Genomic DNA, 21906 nt, shown 5'->3' on the forward strand with positions numbered 1-21906 from the left:
AGACGTGGTGGGGTTAACTAATTGATCGATTTAATTATTTAGTCAATCAAATTGATAGAGTGAGAGGGGGTTACTACAATAACTGAGGTCTGGAAGTGTACTTGTATCAGTAAGGGGTGTATCCAGAGAGGTGGGAGAGGAGGAAGGGGAGGGAGAGGAGCAGGAGAGGGGTGGGGGTATCTTGGAGGGTGGAAGGACAGATTATCCCCAGATAGTCTTAAATCCCTTGATGCTTTGGTATTCCGTTTTTGAAGAGACCAAGATAATTAGTTCCTCACATTGGTTGTGTATTTTGTGTGTTTTCTGTGTCCTAGGTGGTCGTCATCCTATGCCAAGTCTTTGGACACTGTGCCATTCATTATTATGACGTACAATGCATAACGACATGTGGAATGGAGGAGATATTCTGCAGGACTTAAACCCATAGAGGATGGATAGTATGCACCATCGTTCGTCAATCCCACCAGTGCAGAAATGGAACGTTTTCCACACATCCAGAAGAGCATGAAAGTACCATCATTCCTTCATACTTTTTCGTATTTTCATCACTTTTACGTGTTTTCCATCAATTTTCGTAATTTTACCAGATTTTCCGTAATTTCAACACATTTTACCCAGTTACTCGAGTTCCAAAGCAACACTCTCAACGACTTGTCACTTCAACAAAATGTATCACCGAGTCGATCTCATGATGCTATTAGCCAATGACACTGCATAATGGTGCTAGTGATACAGACTGGAATTCTCATTCCAGTAAAACAACTACTGTTCTGGAAAGACTTTTCTGTTCCAATCTTACTCACATCACCCACACAGTTACACACTCTCTCTCTGATGCATGCATGCTGAGGAGGTATGCAGTTCTTATTGGTGTACAGTAATACAAAACTGATTCATTTCAGATTGTTGCAGTGATGTAATGTACGATTAAGAAGAAAAAGAAAAGTCTTTTTTATGCATGTGGAGTACAAGACAGAAGGAGTTTGAAATATTTTATGTTAAATACTTGGGATATCAATTGTATAGTATTGTTGTAGTGCTTTCAATCCATACCATGAAGGTATTGGAAAGAGAGATATGATTGTAGAAGGCAAACATTCATTCATAAGGCAAAGCAGGCACCACCCCACTCTCCACTGCTGCCAAATTTATTTAAGATGGCGGATCCAAGATGGCAGTGATAGATATGGCAACTTTGCGATGACATCATGGCGGGATGTTCAAATTTTGGCCGGAAAATAGGTCAATTGGGCTACCTCCACTAACCTAACCCCCTCCCCTCCATCCTCCCCAGAAAATTGTGGATAGTTCAAATTCCATCAGGATAATGCAACACACCACAGCTGCCTCTACGAACCTAAGAAAATGGCAGGAAAAAAGGGCTCTTGGGAGACCTCCACTAACCTAAGTCACTCGACCGCCACCTCTTCCTAGGAATTCGCAGAAAAAAGGACTCTGCCTGTGGTGAATAGGATGGACATATGTCTTTATTTAAACAGTCCTTAATTAAGCAATTAAAAGCAGTACCGCCATCAATTGTGTTCACCACGGAGTCCAGAGTCCAACTGACCTAGTCCACAGTACCGCCACCAGAGGGCACCGTCGTCCCTCCAGTGACATAATCCAAGATGGCGGTCTCCGGTGGGGAAAATGGCGGGCAAAGGACTCAGCCTGTTCTGGGCTGCTGGAGAAAGGAACGAGTGTACTTTATTTATTTCTTTTTGGAACAATTTGTGTAGGTATGGATTTCACATAGTATATTTATTACACTGATACAAAACACTCACTCTGGCGTGCTTGGTGTCAAATACATAGTTTAAAGACCTGCAAACTACTCGTAAATAATGCAGTATACTGATGTTCGTACTCGAAAACAACTCGTAAATTACCAAAATACTGCAGTACACAACATACAGACACATAAACACCTCCTAAATTGTCAAAATAATGCATGTATAATGGTCTGCAAACACGCTTGCTAATTTTAAACTGTCGAAGTAATGCATTGCACGCAAACTACTCGTAAAACACCGAAATAATGCATTACACTGAGGTACAGACACGAAACAACTCCTGAACTGCAGTAATAATGCATACAATTTATTTCACTTATGCCATGTGGGATTAGCCGAGTGGTCTAAGGCACTGCAGTCATGGACTGTGCGGTTGGTCCCGGCAGAGATTTGAGTCCTCCCTACGGCATGGGTGTGTGTGTTTGTCCTTAGGATAATTTAGGTTAAGTAGTGTGTAAGCTTAGGGACTGATGACCTTAGTAGTTAAGTCCCATAAGATTTCACATGCATTTGAACATTTTGAACATTTAACTTAGTTTATTTATTACAATGATACAAAACACTCACCCTAGCATGCTTGGGGTGTCAGTAAATAGTCTATAGACATGTAAACTACTCGTAAATCACCGAAATAACGCAGTGCACTGTTGTACAGACACACAAACAACTTTTAAACTGTCTAAATGATGCATTGCACAGCATACAGACCTGCAAACTACTTGTAATCTGTCGAAATAACGCATTGCACAGCCTACAGTAATGCTCACAACGCTTAAACAGCCGAAAATAATATACTGTACAAACACTCAGCGCATGTAAAAAAACGCAACCTATCAGAGAACTGCTACAATGCACACACACACTGACGCCAGTTACTCCACCCACATCCCCGACGAGTTGGGGTGCACCAGCAGCCCCCACGTTTTGACTACACAGCCGTCAGCTGCCGAGCCATGCACAGGTGTTTTATTCGGGTCCCGCATGCATGAGGCGGCGGCATCCCTTTCATGCTTTACACGTGAATAATTTCTGTCGAAATACGTTTACACCTATGCACCGTTGCTGACGCAATGATGCATAGCTACAGTGCAGGTCCAGTGCCGAGACAGATATTTGCACAGCACCTAAAAGATTTGCAATGTTATACTGAGGTCACATGTATATCTAAATAAGCGCCAACACATGGGCCGCTGGCGTGAAACCTTTCTACCTATGGATACTGACGTCTTAGGTCACGCTACAGAAATCTGTTCCAATGCTTCCCAGAATGACATCGAATGCTTTCTCCCTAGCGATTCTTATGGGACATGCGAGCTGCATCTAGCCATGCATGCATGCCCAATGCGACTGTCGCATCGCCGAGAAATATTCCTCCTGCTGTCAACATATATCCCAGAAAAATTAAACATTCTCACTGCTAAAAGCGTTCATCATGTCTGTGCACACTTGCGGAAACACTGTTCATCATAAAAGCATTCTTATTGTTTCTAAAGAGAGTAATGTCTAAGCACAGACAAGGTTGGGCGGTTATCCACTCCCGATGCATGATCAGAGCGTCCTCAGTGGACCGAAGTCAATCTCAGAACTGTTGTATAAAGGCTGGGTCAGTTCCTCATGACACAAAGACGTTACTGTTTCTGGTCCCGACCTGCTTACTTGCTTGCTTTTCTACACCCATCTCCAGACTCTGGGAATTACAAGAACACATGTATTTTCGCATGGTTTGCCAGAATATTATACCATTTACCCGATATTTCTCGATATCAAGCACATAGCAGTATGCAACCAATCGCTTGCACAGTGTAATTCCGAAGATACAGACTGGAAATTATTTCTCTAGAAACTCGAAACTTTAGCGAGGTGGATCGTGCTGTAAACCACTGAGTACCTAGAAACTTATCCCGTCTGCAGAGACCTTCACGTGAAAACCCGAAAAAAATAGAGGAAACTGATATTTGCACTCGCAAATACTGATGTCGGTGATGTAACAGAATCCAAATCATCCCTATAATTTAAAAGTCAACTAAGGTGTTTTGAGATATACGAATGCCAGATATATGATTCACTAGTGGCTGTAATCAATAAGGGCTTCTCCATAGGATCCAACACAGGTATGTGCTTGAATGGAAAGACTTGATTCCAAATCCCAGACAGCATTTCTAGCGGATAGCGTTACACTAGAGATCTGAAAAGCTAGTGCACATTTCTTACAACGTCAATCAGCACACCATCTGCTACTGTTTGTTATCCTCCTCAATCAACCTTCGCGTATAACCCTGTGGATATATCGCAGAACCTGTGACATGGCATCGAGACACAATGCGTTACAAATACTGGGGAAATATCTAGCGGCGACAGCGTGATGAGATGCAAATACTGGTTTCATACCACGCTCCTTAGTCGAATCACTTTCAAAATTCGGTAATTTTATTATGAGGGTGCATCGTTGGCGACATGTAACCGCACTGTTGGTCTGATAATATACACTCCGGCGGTCACCATCTATATTCAGTGTCCCAGTATTTGTCTGGAAAAAACCACATAATTCGTAGGTAATGCCATACCTTGATTTATAAAGCCAGTATAACATTTAATATGAATACTTATGTGCACCTGTAGAACCAAGACCACTTGTGACAGTAATATGATTGTGTTCTTTAACTTCTGACGGTTTGTAAGACGATTACATCTCTCTTTCTAAGACACAGTGGTACCACTCGCAAGAAAACTTATGAGACATGTCCACCCATTGTTGATTCTCGGTCAGTATTATTTCGTATCGCTGGCAATCATTTTTTGGCGAAGTATTATACTTAGTAGTAGGGGATGCATGATAGGTTCGCCTTGAGCATAAGGCTTATAAAGTTTGTGTTTGTGTTGATACATGTGCAAAGGAAATGACTATGTCCAGTCGTAAGGAAGGTATGGATTAATGTGGAATACTATGATAGCAAAGGGAAGAGTATGTCAAGTCATAAGAATGGTACAGATATTTCTATTTCCAGAGCCACAGTCATCAGCAGGGCGTATTTCCGATACTTCGCTCATTGTCGAATGTCGTTCAATGGAGACCGCCATTGTAACATTTAATTGTAAGTATAGCGATCAAATATATATATATATATATATATATATATATATATATATATATATATATATGTGACCGATTTCCTAGGATAATTATGTGTAGGGGTGCTTCTCATGCAGCGCCGGTGGCCTGTGGCGGGAATGATTCATGTTTCTGGCTAACGGTAGGAGCTGTCTGAATGGAGAGGTCTGTTGAGACGCAGGAATGTGGCTGACTTAACCGTGTCGTCCTCTAGACGTTCGAATAATGAACTAACATTTACTATGTCTTGGATACCTTTCGTGATGGCGTGGAAATTTAAGAAGATTCGATATGAACATGTGTTTGCGCTTGACCATTATTCCCTCCCATGTAAATTGTCCAGTGGGCTGCTTCTGCACGTTTCGCGCCTTTACTTAGTTGAGGGAACATTGAGTGTAGCTTGTGCAGTAATGATGGAAATATGTAGCTCCTTGGCAAACTACTAGAAATAGAAATGTAGGACATTGGGTTAACTCTTCAAGTCAAACAAAAGTTTTCAGAGTCCAAAAGCGTGTAATATGTATTATTTGCGGAGTAAATTCATGGACATCCTGTAGAAACCTCTTCAAAGAACTGGGTATACTAACTACAGCCTCTCAGTATATTTACTCCTCAATGAAATTTGTCCTAAACAATATATCTCTTTTTCCAACAAACAGCTCAGTTCATACATACAACACCAGGAACAAAAATGATCTGCATAAGGACTTAAAAGCACTTATTTTAGTACAAAAAGGTGTCCACTACTCAGGAACACTCATCTTCAACAATTTGCCAGCAAACATAAAAAATTTAGTTACAAATAAAGATCAGTTTAAAAAGAGCCTGAAAGACTTACTGGTGGCCAATTCCTTCTACTCCATTGACCAATTTTTTAATAGAAACAAATGATGTATTGTATATACTCATACTATTAGTATTGTTATTTCAGCTTTAAAAAATTTGACATGTTCCACATCCACGAGGATCTCCTCAGCTCGGATCTATGGAAAAAAAACCTAATCTAATCTAATCGTAACACAAAACTGGAAAGCACAACTGCTGTTCTAGTGGCTTCTGGCATGTATAAAAGTATCAGATTTGTCAAGGCTGATGACGTTAATGTACATAAAATCTTTTGTAACTGTAGAAACAACTTTTTTATGAAATGAAATACTGAAAGTTAATTAACCTTCTCATAATGACTGAGGGCCTCCGTTAAGTATTTTCCATTTCAGCAATAATTACTGAAAGGCTTCGTTTTGAAGTGTGAAATAAATTCTTCAGACTGGTTTATAAGTCGCCGGTTACTAGCTAGATAAATGTTATTGCCAGCCTTAACGGTGCAGTTTCCTAAGCAGATAATCTAAAATCTCGCTATGATCTCCTTCCGAAATTTTCCAACAAAACGTTGTCGATACTTTGTATTTCTTGTACCTCTGTCATTTACATACTTCTTTACGTACAGTCGCTTTTACCTTTTCTTTTACTGTCGTATTTTCATCACAATAAAAACAGGACAAGCTTCTAAGCAAAGAAGAGGATCCATAACAGACTGTTTGCACAATGAGGCAATGTGTGGACATATGACTCCCCACCCATCATTCGACAAATATCTGTGCATTTTATTCTTGCGAATATGTGATTGCATGCAAGGAAAGATGCATCGTCGGGACATACCTTACAAGCGTTTTTAACTTTTGTTGCGTTGCTAAAAGTGATGTGTCCGTGTGGCGCCACAGAAATTCCCACATGCAACATCGGTGAACCCATTCAAGAAGCGGCGAAGTGGTATCACTTCTGTTGCATGTGGAAACCCAGTCGTGGATACTGTAAAGTGAGGCTACTTTGCCCCTAGAGGGGTAACTTTTCTTCAAGCCCGAAAAAAGATTCAGTCCTGCCTAGCATCTATTCTAATAATTAATAAACATTCCGGAACAGTTTTGGTGTTGTCCAACAGTTGACAGTTTCTACTAAGTCATATATTACATTACATTATATTATATTAAGTATTACGTTGGTATTATTATAAGTTTTTCGAAGATCGTGCAACCATAAATACCGCGATGCCCTCTCTATATAACTGGAAATGCCCTGTAAATAAAGATGTACTTTTTGACAAATGTAATGATATAGTTGATGTTATAAAACCCTTAAAATGGTTAAGTGAAGGGCACATTATCTCAATGTCAGAGTTGATCGATGGTGATGAATTTTTGTGAACTATTTTCCTAGTACAGTCACAGACATTTTGGCATACCAGTATATTTAAAGAAACATGGAGCTTTTCTTTGATAACGAAACACACTAAATTTTGTTAATGTTCGTTACTCTTTTAACGTCTTGAATAAAAAAAGTTGCCGTATTCAATTTTTTTATTTTGTCCCTTTAATAGTAGAAAGTATATAAATGTTGGTTTACTAATGTCCAATAAGGTAACACAATACATTTTATAGAAGGTGGTATTGCCCCGAGCTATTATCCTTCCTTAAAATAATGTTTACATTAAGTGCAGTAAAGTAACCCACTCCAGGGGCTACTTTCCTCCAATTTTTTAAACATTACAGAATTTCAAAAATAAATATTTGATGTCTTGTATGTTTTAGAATAGACTGACCTCATTTTCAGAAGTCATTTTACAAAACTACTTTGCACTACATTACTACAGCGTCCAAACGAGGAGAAAAGTAACCCCTCTTTACGGTAAGTCTTTCGATTATATTAGAAGAAGTAAATAATAGTGAGTTATTTTGTAACAGAGTTTTTCTGCCACTGGCTCAGTTTTAATTGATTGTGGAGTCGTAATTGTTAAGCTCAAAACAGTGGCAAAGTTCTGTTGACTACAAAAGTTGAAGTCTTTGCCGACTACGTCAAAGCGTTTGTAGATACAGATAGTCTCCCCTTTCTCCGGAATCACTGGGTTGTGTGTATTGTAACATGATCTTTCCTTGTGTCACAGTTTAGTTTTGTGAGAGGAAGCCGGAGTGAAGGTGTGGTTAAGTACGTATGAATAATTGTTAACGTGCTTTATTTGTATTTAATGTAGTTTAAGCAGTAAAACAGAGGGCAAATTTCAAGAAGATATGTATCCCAAATGGGTGTTTAATGTATTGTCTTTGTAACTGGAGTGTCAGATCTCACATATTCGTGGTCGGAAAGTTTCTAACCTATAATTGCACTATTTTCTTGGCTTCAACTCGCTATCATCTGCTTTAGAGACTTGTCTTCGACGATTTCATCGTGATAGGCAATAATATTTTGAGCATACAGATACTAAAAAGCCCTCCGTGTTTAAAATCTTCGTAAGCATGTAAACATTACTATTGTGACAGGTTATGTGTTGGTCGTCTGCTGTTCCTAGCGTTATTTAAGAATTCGTGATGAAAATGCATCACCAATGAGTTTTTGCTCAGTTAAGCCATTGTTTTTTATTTATTTGCTGCCATGCGATTTTGCCAACAGTCGATGTGAATGTCAGATCGGGACGGTGAACTTAGTTTCTGTCAAGTGGAAGAAATTGAAGATTTTATTTAGCATATATTTGGTTGGACCGTTGGGTTGGAAAAACAGTATCGTAACTAATATTTAAATGGCTGTGAAGCAGTCCCTTGACACACGGATTCCAAGTTGTCAGAAAGATTGAAGTACAGTGTTGTCAATAAACTGTTCTAGGTATTATTTGTATCATTCATGGAAATTATGTACGTTTAGGAACTTGCAGGGTACAAAAACTTTAATCCTACGGGGCAGTTCTTCTATGTTGTAATATCAGCGCACAGTTCAAGGTGTTGGTTTTTCATATTTATAATGTGTAGAGAGAGACATGTGCACTGTTACTTGATATATGTTGTAGAGGACAAAGTGTAAACAGGCTGAAACATATAATACAGCAGAATGTATTTAGAAAGTGTGATTTCTTTGTGGGAATGATGTACTGTTTGATATGTCAGTTGTTAAAATGAAATTGCACCCACAAAATATATCAACACTAGTAGGTCAGGCTACTGAGCCAGAAACCTCTGACTTGTGGAGTATCCAAGGGGGAAGTGTCATTTGTTTGCATGAGAAAATTAACTCACAAATGTTGTCACTAAATTTCAGTACATAGTAAATAACAGCAAACCTTTGCAAAAATAGAATGTATGACAATGCTGTTGTTGAAGTTGGTGTTTGTCAGCCTCTTTGGTATGCTTGCTTGTGAAAAAAATTGAAGCACCTCTAATCTGTCTGCAGCTTTTGACGTGTCAACAATGTGTGTCAGGTTAATAAATATATACTAGTTGAAAGTTTGTCATCCTCAATTGACAGAATGCAGTAAAATTGTACAGTTCAGTCTAATGGCTAGTGTCAGATTCATGGTCATATCCAAATTCTTGGCAGCACACAAACAAACTTGGGATAGTGGGAAATATGAGATTGGATGGAGTTAAGCAATAAGTTTCTGAAACACCGAAACTCAGCAGTCCTAGTAGTAGTTTTCAACATTGGAATTTGATTATTTGCACTGCTAGCGATAAATGTGTGCATTGTTGTTGGAGAGCTTATTAGTGTCATTAGCAAATCATAGCAGTCACTTCGTACAATGACAGCTTGGCCAACTATATCATTGCAGTTCATGCATTGACAAATGGAAAAGTTTATACATACAGCATGCTGAGATTTGGATTGGAGGAACTCCTGCTGTCATTACAACTGAATAAGACAATTTAAATGTGTATTCCCTTCTGTAAACAACTACCCTGTTGTATAGTCTCAAGAACAATCATTGACTACGTGCATTTAGACACATTGCAACTGAGGTTGGATTTGTTTCACCCTGAAAGAGGAGGATCTGAATCTTTGCAAGAAAACAGGACCCTACCACATTGTCATTCAACTGTCTTGGAGTATGTAAAGTGACACCTATTACATAGGAAGGTGTAAGTATTACGGTAATTAAAATAAAAGGGAGATGCACAACAATATGTAACTACATGAAAGGTTGCTAGATGTACTGGGTCAACTGAATCTATCAATACTTGTCAGCTTTGTCATATGACGTACTAATTTGGCATGTACATCATACATGTGCAGACAGAACATTGACATTTCTTTTGTGTGTATATTATGCACCTAGAATGTTCATTGGATTTTAAGAAATAAGAAATTCCTAAGATAACGAACTCATGGAGGTAGGTAGATGACATCAAAAAATGTGAAGAGCAACATGGCTGCTTATAGCTGAAGTCTGTAAAATAGTGTGGAGATTTCTGTAGGGTGGGGGGGGGGGGGCTTTATAAATAAATTTGTTGTGGCATCATTATAAGGCTGCTTTCAGTACATAAGGATGATGTGTAATGGTATTCAGACTGTTTATCATCTAATTTTACTATATTATTGAACTTCAACTTCATAACCTAATAGATGGCTTGATGGCAGTGTGATAGTGAAATATTATTGATGCTATCTGCTTTCTCTTTCTTGGCCTCAGTCCCAGTTTTGTAACAGCACATGATGGCCAAGTGTCCATCTTGAATATGACAATTGTCATTTCTTTTGCACTAATTTGTCTTTACATTGTTGACTTTAAGACTAGGGGTGTCGTGATAGGGTACATCATGGTGGTATATGACTCATTTGGACTTTGACTGTTTTTGTTTAAACCTGTGCTTGTGGGGTACATTCCAGTTTCAAACTTAGCCCATACCTTAACAACAGATCAGTGTGTTACCACAGCCTAAATTACCAAAAGTAATATAGGGCAAAAAGAAATTGTCAGTGTTCTGTTTGTGTGTGTAGGGGAATTGAGGTATATTTGGGTGTGGGGTTGTAACTGGGAACCCTCATATTTCCCTTTGCAGTTCGGGAATATTGTTTCTTGGCCATCAGACCTTGAAAGGAGCCAGCAACTTCAATACCACCATGAGACTTGGTAGTAGCAAATGCATTTTTGGTGATGGTTGGATTTTTTGCTATTGTATCTTATTTTGTGATTTGTTGTGTTTAGTAAGGATTTTATTGTCGTAACAAAAATTGAAACTAGTAAGTACAATGAATAATATTTGTAATGGGCTTTATATGAATATAGGCTATATTAAACAATTGTTCTCCTTGTTTCTTATGCAGATGGTATTTCACACAGAGAATACATTTAGGGTAAAACTAGAACTACTCAACTTTACCCTTATGACTTCGTTACATATAACTTGCGTGTGGCATAAGAACTTTATACTTTTTAACAGTATGCTAATTGCGTGTTAACATGTAATGTTCCAACCAGCTGTGTACAAGTTTTTGAAATTTTATCCAAATGCTTAGAGAGGTACAAATTCCCAAGCAATCTTGACATCAGTTGATAACAGTAGGAATTTGTTTTTCTGCAGCAGGCCATTACATTCCTTCACTTCTAGTATTTAGGGTGAAAAGGGGAACTTTTAGACAGAGCACTGTCAAGAACAGTAGCAGTGTGTCATCCTAGAGGCTGAAATCTTCATCCATTGGTTTTATATCACTTCATATCTCGCACCATATCTTGAAAGAGCAGAACTGATTTTTCTGCTGCTTGCCATGGCCATCCAACTTATTTAAAACGCTTAGAGGTCATGAAGCTGGCTGGGAAACAAAATGTCATGATTGTTTGCTTTCCACTACACCACCCTCTTACCAAATAACTCAGTTTTTTGGACTTCCATATGCTAGAGCAACAGCAATGCAATGTGGCATATTGAGGTTCAAAAAGACGGGTATTTTCAAGTCTCATGAAGATGAATTTGTACCATCAGCTAAGACAGAAAGAATAATGCCAGATTCCTATAACACAAATGAGTTGAGTTACTGCTTCTTCTCCACAACCTGGTCTGTCAGCTAATGTGCAGAGACAGTCTGCATTCACTGTATCACCTGACAGTATGGAGGAAGTTTCTCATGACTAGAAACTGTCATCTACCAAGCGAAGAGAAAAATGTGCTGTGATCAGTGTCTCTGTACAAAACTTAACTCGATGCAACAAAGCATCTTCACAACCTGTTAAAAGAAAAGTCAGGAAGGACGCCTGATCTAGACTATCAAAATAATGTCAAAATACTCATGAAGCAAACACACTCTTCTGAAGGTAGGAATGAAATGCCTTATTGTTTATGCAAAGAAACATACCTATCAGCAAGAAAACCAGATTGTCGGGTAAAGTGTTTAAACTGTAAGATGTAGCCCCATTCGGATTGTACAGTGTGGAATGTAAATGACTTGCATTAGTATCAGTGTGTCCCATGTCTATGGTGGAAAAAGTAACATTGCCCAGTTGTGCCCCACAGAGTACCTGCTTTTACTCCAGGCTATGGGCTATAACTATACATTCCACAGTTCAAATCTATACTAAATACAATTTAAACAAACAAAAAATAAGTTCATATATGTTCATGCCTTATTTATATTTTGCAAAAATAAATTTGAAGTTCTAACAATGAAAAGTGCCATTGCTGTTTGGTTTTTCTCGATGATGATGATGATGATGAGAAAACAATTGTTTCCCCATTAATTTTACTATTATGTGTTGACAGAATCATGAAGACATGGGACTTGTATGCAGGAGAGGCAGAATTGTGTTCATATGATCATCCTTAGTTAAATGTAGTGAATTAAGTGAATTATATGTGGTAAAGGATAAGATACTTCCTTAAGCAAGGTTATGAAAAATATACCTCTACATTGTGCTCAGGCTCTAATGCCCTTGATCTCGATAGGACCATAAACTTAAACTTCTCCCACAGTCCATCTCTGATAAGTCTGTGGAGTGTATAGAGTATGTTTTGGGGAGTATTCACTTGCACTTGATTCTGCTTCAATGGATGACCAATTTATGTTCAGTGTTAGTGAATGGATGCAGTTCTTCTCTAGTGCAGCTGTCCTCAGAGTGGTGGAGCAAGCACTACCTGGGAAGTCGCAGTGGGTACTAGCTTTTATTGAAAGATTTGTGTGTCATGTTATGTAAGAAAAAGACTGCTGGTGAACAAATTGCTAGCATACAGATTCTCATTTCCTGAACAAAGTTGGCAAACTCCTCCTTTGTTAATTTGCCACCTTATTTCACCAAAATTGTCCATTAGAGCCTGTTGGCAGGAATGCTGAGAAATCATGAGCAGTATTTTGTCACACAAATCTTGCCACTGATCACCCAGTGTTAGCTACATGCTAAACATTTAAGAACTACTAATGACAATAAGTGAACATTTTGCTCAAGGCCATTAATAAAGACTAAACATTGGTCTTGACTGCAGCTGGAAGGGATCTGTGAGACATTGTTTTAAAGGTCCAACTGAGGCTGGCTTTTCTCTCTTCTCAAATTCAAGCACATTCACATACAAAATGTGCAAATGTCAGAAAATTTTCAAATTTTAAACCATGTGCATTTTTAGTCTCATTTATTTTCTATTTGTATGGTTAGGTTTTTAAATTGGCATTTAAACGTTGTCTATTTTTGTATCATTTGGACATCATAATGTTTCACACATTAAAACATTAAAGCAATATAGATGGAAATAATTTGTGAATTACTTTGTAAAAAAAAAAAAAAAACTATGTAGTGAAATAGGCATATTTGCTCAGTTACAATAACTGAACACGCAGCTGTGATTATTTACGAACTAGTTGTAATTGTTTCCTTACACCTCAAATAATGGATATGTGTGATAATTTTTTAAAGAGATATATTTGGCCCTGATGTGATCAGAGAACACACTGTAATTATTATTATTGTTGTAACTAATAGGTGCAATAATTAGACAGAAAGATATGGAGATCATGGGCTATTTTTGTGTCAAGTATGAGAAGTGCTGGAAAAAAAAGAGAGAATACAGTGGAGAGGGTGGTGGGAGGAGGTGGTAAATAATTTGTTTCAGAGGGGGGGGGGGGTGCAGTGGAAAATGTTTGAGAACCCTTGATCTAGTGCACCATCTGGAGTCCATGACGAGATGTCAGTTACCCAGCTTCAAATATGTGAGGACTTATTGATCTGTGGCATAGGCTGAGGTCAAGTTGAGGCTGAAAGATGACAGTTTGGTTATGAATTGACAAAGTTGTATGAAACACCTAAGTTAATCAAATTTGCAAAGTGATAACAAACACTTCAGTTGACACAAAGTATCAAAGTCTCTCTAAAGAGAGCAGTTAAAAATCAACCAAGCACATAAAACTACAAAGGTTTGAACTTAAATAGTGGCAACTATTTATTCACAACTGAAACAAGAGTTAAATGTTTGTACCTGTTACTGTCCTTCAAAGTACATCTACATTTATACTCCGCAAACCACCCAACGGTGTGTGGCGGAGGGCACTTTACGTGCTACTGTCATTATCTCCCTTTCCTGTTCCAGTCGCGTATTGTTCGCGGGAAGAACGACTGTCTGAAAGCCTCTGTGCGCACTCTAATCTCTCTAATTTTACATTCGTGATCTCCTCGGGAGGTATAAGTAGGGGGAAGCAATATATTCGATACCTCATCCAGAAACGCACCCTCTCGAAACCTGGCGAGCAAGCTACACCGCGATGCAGAGCGCCTCTCTTGCAGAGTCTGCCACTTGAGTTTGTTAAACATCTCCGTAATGCTATCACGGTTACCAAATAACCCTGTGACGAAACGCCCCGCTCTTCTTTGGATCTTCTCTATCTCCTCCGTCAACCCGATCTGGTACGGATCCCACACTGATGAGCAATACTCAAGTATAGGTTGAACAAGTGTTTTGTAAGCCACCTCCTTTGTTGATGGACTACATTTTCTAAGGACTCTCCCAATGAATCTCAACCTGGTACCCGCCTTACCAACAATTAATTTTATATGATCATTCCACTTCAAATAGTTCCGCACGCATACTCCCAGATATTTTACAGAAGTAACTGCTACCAGTGTTTGTTCCGCTATCATATAATCATACAATAAAGGATCCTTCTTTCTATGTATTCGCAATACATTACATTTGTCTATGTTAAGGGTCAGTTGCCACTCCCTGCACCAAGTGCCTATCCGCTGCAGATCTTCCTGCATTTCGCTACAATTTTCTAATGCTGCAACTTCTCTGTATACTACAGCATCATCCGCGAAAAGCCGCATGGAACTTCCGACACTATCTACTAGGTCATTTATATATATTGTGAAAAGCAATGGTCCCATAACACTCCCCTGTGGCACGCCAGAGGTTACTTTAATGTCTGTAGACGTCTCTCCGTTGATAACAACATGCTGTATTCTGTTTGCTAAAAACTCTTCAATCCAGCCACACAGCTGGTCTGATATTCCGTAGGCTCTTACTTTATCAGGCGACAGTGCGGAACTGTATCGAACGCCTTCCGGAAGTCAAGAAAAATAGCATCTACCTGGGAGCCTGTATCTAATATTTTCTGGGTCTCATGAACAAATAAAGCGAGTTGGGTTTCACACGATCGCTGTTTCCGGAATCCATGTTGATTCCTATGTAGTAGATTCTGAGTTTCCAAAAACGACATGATACTCGAGCAAAAGACATGTTCTAAAATTCTACAACAGATCGACGTCAGAGAGATAGGTCTATAGTTTTGCGCATCTGCTCGATGACCCTTCTTGAAGACTGGGACTACCTGTGCTCTTTTCCAATCATTTGGAACCTTCCGTTCCTCTAGAGACTTGCGGTACACGGCTGTTAGAAGGGGGGCAAGTTCTTTCGCGTACTCTGTGTAGAATCGAATTGGTATCCCGTCAGGTCCAGTGGACTTTCCTCTGTTGAGTGATTCCAGTTGCTTTTCTATTCCTTGGAGACTTATTTCGATGTCAGCCATTTTTTCGTTGGTGCGAGGATTTAGAGAAGGAACTGCAGTGCGGTCTTCCTCTGTGAAACAGCTTTGGAAAAAGGTGTTTAGTATTTCAGCTTTACGCTTGTCATCCTCTGTTTCAATGCCATCATCATCCCGGAGTGTCTGGACATGCTGTTTCGAGCCACTTACTGATTTAACGTAAGACCAAAACTTCCTAGGATTTTCTGTCAAGTCGGTACCTAGTATTTTACTTTTGAATTCACTGAACGCTTCACGCATAGCCCTCCTTACGCTAACTTTGACATCGTTTAGCTTCTGTTTGTCTGAGAGGTTTTGGCTGCGTTTAAACTTGCAGTGAAGCTCTCTTTGCTTTCGCAGTAGTTTCCTAACTTTGTTGTTGTACCACGGTGGGTTTTTCCCGTCCCTCACAGTTTTACTCGGCACGCACCTGTCTAAAACGCATTTTACGATTGCCTTGAACTTTTTCCATAAACACTCAACATTGTCTGTGTCAGAACAGAAATTTTCGTTTTGATCTGTTAGGTAGTCTGAAATCTGCCTTTTATTACTCTTGCTGAACAGATAAACCTTCCTCCCTTTTTTTATATTCTATTAACTTCCATATTCAGAGACGCTGCAACGGCCTTATGATCACTGATTCCCTGTTCTGCACTTACAGAGTCGAAAAGTTCGGGTCTGTTTGTTACCAGTAGGTCCAAGATGTTATCTCCACGAGTCGGTTCTCTGTTTAATTGCTCGAGGTAATTTTCGGATAGTGCACTCAGTATAATGTCACTCGATGCTCTGTCCCTACCACCCGTCCTAAACATCTGAGTGTCCCAGTCTATATTTGGTAAATTGAAATCTCCACCTAAGACCATAACATGCTGAGAAAATTTATGTGAAATGTATTCCAAATTTTCTCTCAGTTGTTCTGCCACTAATGCTGCTGAGTCGGGGGGGTCGGTAAAAGGAGCCAATTATTAACCTAGCTCGGTTGTTGAGTGTAACCTCCACCCATAATAATTCACAGGAACTATCCACTTCTACTTCACTACAGGATAAACTTCTACTAACAGCGACGAACACTCCATCACCGGTTGCATGCAATCTATCCTTTCTAAACACCGTCTTGACCTTTGTAAAAATTTCGGCAGAATTTATCTCTGGCTTCAGCCAGCTTTCTGTACCTATAACGATTTCAGCTTCGGTGCTTTCTATCAGCGCTTGAAGTTCCGGTACTTTACCAACGCAGCTTCGACAGTTTACAATTACAATACCTATTGCTGCTTGGTCCCCGCATGTCCTGACTTTGCCCCGCACCCGTTGAGGCTGTTGCCCTTTCTGCACTTGCCCGAGGCCATCTAACCTAAAAAACCGCCCAGCCCACGCCACACAACCCCTGCTACCCGTGTAGCCGCTTGTTGCGTGTAGTGGACTCCTGACCTATCCAGCGGAACCCGAAACCCCACCACCCTATGGCGCAAGTCGAGGAATCTGCAGCCCACACGGTCGCAGAACCGTCTCAGCCTCTGATTCAGACCCTCCACTCAGCTCTGTACCGAAGGTCCGCAGTCAGTCCTGTCGACGATGCTGCAGATGGTGAGCTCTGCTTTCATCCTGCTAGCGAGACTGGCAGTCTTCACCAAATCAGATAGCCGCCGGAAGCCAGAGAGGATTTCCTCCGATCCATAGCGACACACATCATTGGTGCCGACATGAGCGACCACCTGCAGATGGGTGCACCCTGTACCCTTCATGGCATCTGGAAGGACCCTTTCCACATCTGGAATGACTCCCCCCGGTATGCACACGGAGTGCACTTTGGTTTTCTTCCCCTCCCTTGCTGCCATGTCCCTAAGGGGCCCCATTACGCGCCTGACGTTGGAGCTCCCAGCGTTGCGTATAACCCGGTGCAAGTGATGTGGAAGGCGTAGTATACTGTTAGCAGAGCCTGTTCTGTTGATGGTGTGAATGGACTTAAGTCTTATTACGGTTTGTTTTTGGAGCATCACCTGCAACCAGCTTTGCGAAAGAAGTGAAAACACTTTCTGCACAACCCACCCATCATTTTGCACGACAATGCGCGGGCACATACAGTGCAAGCTGTGGCAGCTCTGTTTGGTCGATGGGACTGGGACTGGGAAGTACTGTACCACCCACCATACTCCCTGGAATTAAGTCCTTGTGACTTTGATTTGATTCTGAAGGAACCACTTCGTGGCATTCTCTAAAGAAATATTCCAGAGAATAGACAGGCACCAGACCACTCCATTTGCACCATCAACAGAACAGGCTCTGATAATGATATACTATGCCTTCCACTTCGCTGGCAACTGGTTCTACACAATGCTGGTGACTACTTTGAAGGACAGTAACAGGTGCAAACGTGTAACTCTTGTGTGTCAGTTGTGAATAAATAGTTGCCACTATTTAAGTTCCAACCCTCGTATTTGAGTAGAAGGCAGCTGCCAACACTAGTAATTAAAGAATTATTTGGAAATGTAATTCATTCATGAACAAATACTTCAAAAATTCTTGAGCAGACAATTTTTGGGTTTTGTTGCACAGCCTCCGACTTACCAAGTTGAGATAATGACATAGAAAAAAATTCAAAGTGGAGTTGCACAGTTCTATCACTGGTGTGTCAGTGTGTAGCTGTTATAAATGCTCAAAACATGGAAGTAATTATTGGAAAGACATAGTGATTCACTTAGATGTACTGCTTGGATTAGGAGTGTATTGTCTGGGATGAATTAAGATAATATTAATTCCTTCCACTTACACATGGTATAGCGAGTATGAATCTAGTAACTTAACCATCAGTTATATGGAAATAATGTGCATTGCAAGGTAGCCTTGTTAGGTCAAGAGATAAATATCAGTTGTACAAAGCCAAATTTGGAATTATGTCAAAGTTGATTGTAGAATGTATCTTTTATCCTTTGAGTCACAATAACTGATTGTATAAGACTGTTTTTTGATTGAAAATAAGTTGTGACATTCCACATTCGGTATGCAAATGTTTCATAGAGCACTGTTATGTTAAAACAAGACATTTTTCTTGACAATTGCTTTATTTTGTTCTTTAATCTTCCATTCTTCCAACACAATGAAAAGTACCTGAAAAATATTGAGAATAACCTTAAGGTTGATATGAGCACTGCAGACTTTACAAAGTGTGGTCCACTTCAGTTGTGAGCGTTGTATTCTCAAACCCGTGAAATGGCTTATCCATTTAGTTATAAAAGGGCACAGAATTTTATGTGAAGCTTGATTTGTATCTAAAACTCCCTTTTAATGTCAAACTTTCACCTGATAAGCCACAAGTTGATAATGAAGTAGAATTTGTTGGAAAGAAAAAGTGAAAAATCAGCATTGAATTGGGTAATAGTGGTCTGGAAACCACTCTTCTCACTTTCTGGAACCACTGTCTTCGTAATTCTGTCTAGCCATCTAGGTTTTTTTGTTGGTTTCCCTTAACTGTGGAATTGTGAGGTGTACGCGACAGAATTTTCTGTGACTATGGAGATGGTAAAGGAACCAAACGTTTACTGACCTGCGACTATGCCTCGGATGTCTCGCAACATGTGTTCCTCCATCCTTGTCCTGCTACTAATGGTCTTGACAAACATTTAAAAATAAACTACACGACACTGCACACTCACTGAATAATGCTTCTTATTTTATGACCAACATTGTAACATGCAGGAGTCTCAATATTTGAACCATAACAGTAGGCTACATCAGGTAACAAACCTTCACAAAGTTCACTGGAGGCAGACTAACATATCTTTACATGACTCTCAAATAGTAACCACAGTGTGCACAAGTTCATAGTTAGGTTCGTACTGATTCATACATAGTAACTGCACATTATATATATTATTGTAGCGAAATACAAACTGACTGAAAATCGCATGATGAAGCATAGACAAAAAACTAGACGATGATTAAAATTTCACTGGTAAACCGGGGCTTGGTAACTTCACATTACCAAGTAGGGTGGCGTAGTGGTTAGTTCACTGTACTTGCATACGGGAGGAGGATTGTTCAAACCTGCGCCCAGCCATCCTGTTTTAGGTTTTCCATGATTTCCCTAAATTGCTTCAGGCAAATGCTGGGATGGTTCCTTTGAAAGGGCACGGCCAATTTCCTTCCCCATGCTTCCCAAATGTGATGGGACTAATGACCTTGCTGCTTGGTCCACTTCCCCAAATCAACCAATCAACCAAGTTGTAAACTTTACATTGTGGGTACTCACTACTGATTGACCAAGGCTTTGCACACGATTATAGATTGTGTAGTATGAAAAATTATAATTTGTTGAAATACAGAGCTACTAAAAGATTCTCAGAATTTGCTAGAAATTCTCAAGAAATTGAAATTTTCTAATTAGAATAATTAACAAACCAAAAAGTTATTTTCATGGAAATTTGCATTTTTGGAAACACAGTACTCAGGACTATAAAACTTTGGTACTGAATTTTTGAAATAACTATTTTAAGAGTAGAAAATTCTAGAACACTTAAATTTGAAATAGGAAAAAATAACTTTTGAAGTATGAAGTTTGAGTAAAAAGTAATATATTTGTTGAAAAAGGAGAAAGAGTACTTTCAAACGAGCCATACCAAATTAGAAGCAAACAGCTCTTTGCTTATCAAAAATTCCATCTTCCCATATTTTGCATCTAAATCATGACTGTTTCTTTAAATAAAATATTTCTGGGTGAGATAAGTATACTATTGTTTTCAGAAATCAAGAAAATACTTTGCAAAGAATTAAGTCTTGCACCTGCCTGCCTTAATAAGAAATTGAGTGTTTGAGTAATTATTGTGTGGTATATATTATTTGCAATACAAGATCAGAAAACTAATAAAAATTGTCAAGAGTAGTAGAAGAAAAAGTAATAGTAGTATCAACATGCTCTCTTAGAAAGTGTTCAGCAATTGTTGCTGCTATCTGTTTATCTTTTGTTGAACACTGATTTGTTTTGTCCCTATTGTGGGAAGCCTTTACAGGATGTAGAATTTCGTTCATCTTTAATCCAGGGAAAACGCAGAAATCGTCTGTCTCAAATACAATAAATGAATTGTTTTCCTGCACACACATATGTAGGGACTTCAGGAAGTTAGTTACACATGCTGTCCCATGCTAAGACTGTTGCACAACATGAGTGGCACATTGTCAAATGAGTATGTATTCAGAATTTCCTGCGGGCATAGTTATGTTGCAGTATGAACAACAGGTGCATCAGTGTGTGGCTGAAATGGTAGAAATTTCTACGAAGTAGAAGTACATGGGGCATTAAGATTCTTATGGGCAAAACATCAAAATTGTCTGCACAGACTCGGTGAAATTCAGATGGTATATGGACCACCCAGTGTCATGTCCAGCTAGTGAAATGGTACTAAAAGTTTGACCGTAGCCTCACATACATGTGAGATTGTAACTGGGAAGTCCAGACTTTGTACCATGCTATTTCCATCTTTACAGCAAGCTGAAAGAACACCTGGGAATGAGATTTTTAAATGGCATTCTCACAGCAGTTCTCAAATGGCTTCATGACCAAGAAGTGTTGAGAAATTGAACAATTTGTTGGACATTCAGATCAGAGACTTCAAAAAGTGTGTTAGATATATAACTGAAGTTTAGTGCAGCATCCAGTAAGTTATTTGGCCTGGCATAATAATGAGTAACTTACTTTTTGAAGTTCCATTGCATTTGCTGGCAATATGCAATGGAAAGATGACCTGCTAATTGCTTATGAAGATTTTTCTTGGCAGTTGATTTCTTTGTGTACAATGTGTACTTTAACATAATGGAAAATGTTGAGGCAGACAGCTTATTGTGTACACTACAAATTTTTATGGTATCAGCTCAGTGAATGTCATCTCAGTGTTTAGACATACTGTATCTTCATCTGTTAAGACTTAAACTCCAATTACATGATTCACAAAAAAGTCATAGAAAAAGAAATATATCAGCAATAATTGCATTACACTTCAGTTTCACATACTTAAAAAATTGATAGCACATTTTGTGAGAGATGCACAGAAATAATCTGACTGTATAATCAAACCTGTTGTCTTCATTTGTAGGCACATGTGCTGATCACTTGCTCAGCCCTTGTTCACTTTTCATTTTAAATATCCTGGAACACTTACAAGCCCAAGTTAAGCACAAAGAGGTGAATGCTAAGTGAACTCCTTCGAAAGCCACTCTTCAGCTGAACAAGTCCATTGCCTCAAAACAAACATGATGCTG

General features: G+C 39.2%; 1 protein-coding gene across 1 annotated transcript in view; it reads left to right on the forward strand.

Annotated features, from left to right (window-relative positions):
- Window positions 1-7777: 7777 nt before the first annotated feature.
- LOC126184559 (DCN1-like protein 4) overlaps window positions 7778-21906 on the forward strand; it is a 134403-nt gene continuing 120274 nt past the window's right edge. Inside the window, exon 1 of the mRNA XM_049926986.1 lies at window positions 7778-7881. The gene's annotated coding sequence lies outside the window, so the exon portion shown is untranslated. The remainder of the gene's footprint in view (window positions 7882-21906) is intronic.

The sequence above is a fragment of the Schistocerca cancellata genome, chromosome 4 (assembly GCF_023864275.1).
Source record: "Schistocerca cancellata isolate TAMUIC-IGC-003103 chromosome 4, iqSchCanc2.1, whole genome shotgun sequence".
Taxonomy (NCBI): Eukaryota; Metazoa; Arthropoda; class Insecta; order Orthoptera; family Acrididae; genus Schistocerca; species Schistocerca cancellata.